We start from the raw sequence: 3275 nt of genomic DNA, 5'->3' as shown, positions 1-3275 counted from the left end.
TTACCCTGACGACGGACACATTTCTCCCAACGAGATACCAGTTCGTTGATACCGTCACTATAGAACGTTTGACTTTGTTGACGGAGCCACAATCTCACCTCTGCTTCATCACTATCAAAGCGAAGCCCTCGTAGGTGTTCTTTAAGTCTTGGAAACAGGTGGAAATCTGGATGGGGTCAAGTCCGGACTGTATGGAGGATGATCGATGGCAGTGAACCCTAGGCGTCGGATCGTTGCAGATGCCGCAACGCTGGTGTGTGGTCTGGCGCTATCGTGCTGAACGAGAGCGCGCTCCGTGTGTGAACGAACTCTTCGAATTCGAAACTCTACTGCAGCATGCTGTTTCTCGCTCAGTGACATAGTTACTTTGGACACCACCGTGTTACACACTACAATTCGGTGACCTGTGGCGGCAGGGGGCTGCAAATACATACGCATGAAGAATGAAGATGTAGAATGTTAGCAATGTTTATGTTATTTAAAAAGCTTTAAGGGTTTTCCCATAAAAAAATCAGAGGAATTACCTCTCATGGGAGGATATAAGATTAACATCAACAAAAGCAAAACGAGGATAATGGAATGTAGTCGAATTAAGTCGGGTGATGTTGAGGGTATTAGATTAGGAAATGAGACACTTAAAGTAGTTAAGGAGTTTTGCTATTTGGGGAGCAAAATAACTGATGATGGTCGAAGTAGAGAGGATATAAAATGTAGACCGACAATGGCAAGGAAAGCGTTTCTGGAGAAGAGAAATTTGTTAACATCGAGTATAGATTTAAGTGTCAGGAAGTCATTTCTGAAAGTATTTGTATGGAGTGTAGCCATGTATGGAAGTGAAACATGGACGGTAAATAGTTTGGACAAGAAGAGAATAGAAGCTTTCGAAATGTGGTGCTACAGAAGAATGCTGAAGATTAGATGGGTAGATCACATAACCAATGAGGAAGTATTGGATAGGATTGGGGAGAAGAGAAGTTTGTGGCACAACTTGACCAGAAGAAGGGATCGGTTGGTAGGACATGTTCTGAGGCATCAAGGGATCACCAATTTAGTATTGGAGGGCAGCGTGGAGGGTAAAAATCGTAGGGGGAGACCAATAGATGAATACACTAAGCAGATTCAGAAGGATTGTAGGTTGCAGTAGGTACTGGGAGATGAAAAAGCTTGCACAGGATAGAATAGCATGGAGAGCTGTATCAAACCAGTCTCAGGACTGAAGACCACAACAACAACAACAACATGCTCTTTTATAAGTTGCATCACTCTCTACTTCCAATAGCAATATACCAGATGAATTTCCTCATCTGAACACATTTACAATGAAAAATAAATGAAGAAAATGTGATTGTGGTGAGTCTTCTTCTTCTTTTCCTTTTCTCGTTCTCTCCGGAGTCGACACTTTCTTACGGCTTTTGACGATGTTAATGGCAGTTGTTGGCCAGATGCCCTGCCTCTCACTTGGATGCACTCTTCCCCCAACACCACACCGCACTGTCTGGCTGTGAGGAAAGGGAAGAGGTTCAAATGGCTCTGAGCACTATGGGACTTAACTTCTGAGGTCATCAGTCCCCTAGAACTTAGAACTACTTAAACCTAGCCAACGTAAGGACATCACACACATCCATGCCCGAGGCAGAATTCGAACCTGCGACCGTAGCGGTCGCGCGGTTCCAGACTGTAGCGCCTAGAACCGCTCGCCCACTCCGGCCGGCGAAAGGGAAGAGGGGGAAACTATGAATGCACTGCATGTAAATGGCAATACAGTTGCGCTAGATATGACTAGGTTTCTTTTTTCATATTTCTCAACAACACCTATCGCAAGCAAAATAAATCGTTAACATTAATTATTTTTGGTGTGCTGAATACATAATATAATTTTTGTCTGGTACAAACTGTCGGCATACGGACAGACGCACAAAGTTTCGCAGATTTTTGCACTTAGCTGGTCACATAATTGTGACTTATTTACTTTCAAACTCGGGAAAAAAGGCTTTCACATGCATATATTGGTCGAAATACTTTGCAGCCTCATTGTAGAGACGTGGAAACTCTCCACCAGGAGAACAATGTAGGTCTCCTGGATAGTTTTAATACAAAGGAATTAGTCTTTTTAACAGCAACTACATTGCAGCTCAATCAGTTCCATCTACACATGCACGGGGGCACTGTCAACTTTAAGGAGAAACGGTCTCGAAAACAGCTCTGAAACAGATGCAAAATCGGCAATCCCCTAGAAACTTTTAGGAGACTATCCTTGCAATTTTTTCAAGGCCACGATGAATTCTTCAAAACACACGTATTTTTCACGTCAATGATCTTAGGGAAATAGACTGTATTTTTTTCAGAATTTTTCCCTTCTACAGTGCGATTTTCTTTTTAAATGCATCCCCATCAAGTCAAGAATAAGTTGTTTCTCACCTAGCACTGTCTTACCATGGGCAGCGTGCAGTCAAGGCCACTTAAAATGTGAGGCCTGCAATCCATTCCACAGGCTCTAATTTTTGTTCCTGCCGTCCTCTTTCCTTCATAACTTCAACAAAGCGGGTCTAAAATCGAAAAAAAACGTTCCAGGCTTGCTCCTTGACTCAAGCAACGTACTTTTCAGTAACATATGAAGTACCCAGAATCTTCATTCAGTTTCATCGCAAACTGTTGTAATTGACGGTGTAATAATGCGTGGAATTTTAGAAAATTTACTACTACTCATACCACTAATTTTGGGCAACGGCCTTGCCACAGTGGATACACCGGTTCCCGTCAGATCACCGAAGTTAAGCGCTGTCGGGCGTGGCCGGCACTTGGATGGGTGACCGTCCGGGCCGCCATGCGCTGTTGCCATTTTTCGGGGTGCACTCGGCCTCGTGATGCCAACTGAGGAGCTACTCGACCGAATAGTAGCGGCTCCGGTCAAAGAAAACCATCACAACGACCGGGAGAGCGGTGTGCTGACCACACGCCCCTCCTATCTGCATCCTCAGTGAGAATGTCACGGCGGTCGGAGGGTCCCGATGGGCCACTTGTGGCCGGAAGACGGAGTATCGACATGCGCCGGCACGAAGACGAAGATCGCAAGAGCAAAGAAGGCGGTGAGACGACGTCCGTCAATAGCCCGCTGACAAGGACCGCACTTCGACAGGAGCGCCCTCTAGCCGAAGAGAATGTAAGCGCCACTCCTGCCAGCCTCTGTCGGACAGTATTCGCCCAGTATTAGGGGAGAAATACGAAAGCAGTGACTTGTGATCCATACTAGTTGCTTACATGGACGATATATAGAG

At 45.2% G+C, this 3275-nt stretch overlaps 1 pseudogene; it reads left to right on the top strand.

The window, feature by feature from the left end:
* The first annotated feature begins 2720 nt into the window (after positions 1-2720).
* On the top strand, positions 2721-2838 carry LOC124546146 (annotated as a pseudogene).
* The last annotated feature ends 437 nt before the right edge of the window (positions 2839-3275 follow it).

This window comes from Schistocerca americana, chromosome 8 (assembly GCF_021461395.2).
Source record: "Schistocerca americana isolate TAMUIC-IGC-003095 chromosome 8, iqSchAmer2.1, whole genome shotgun sequence".
NCBI lineage: Eukaryota > Metazoa > Arthropoda > Insecta > Orthoptera > Acrididae > Schistocerca > Schistocerca americana.
The sequence above is the reverse complement of the archived record's forward strand: the minus strand, read 5'-3'. Positions and strand labels throughout refer to the sequence as shown.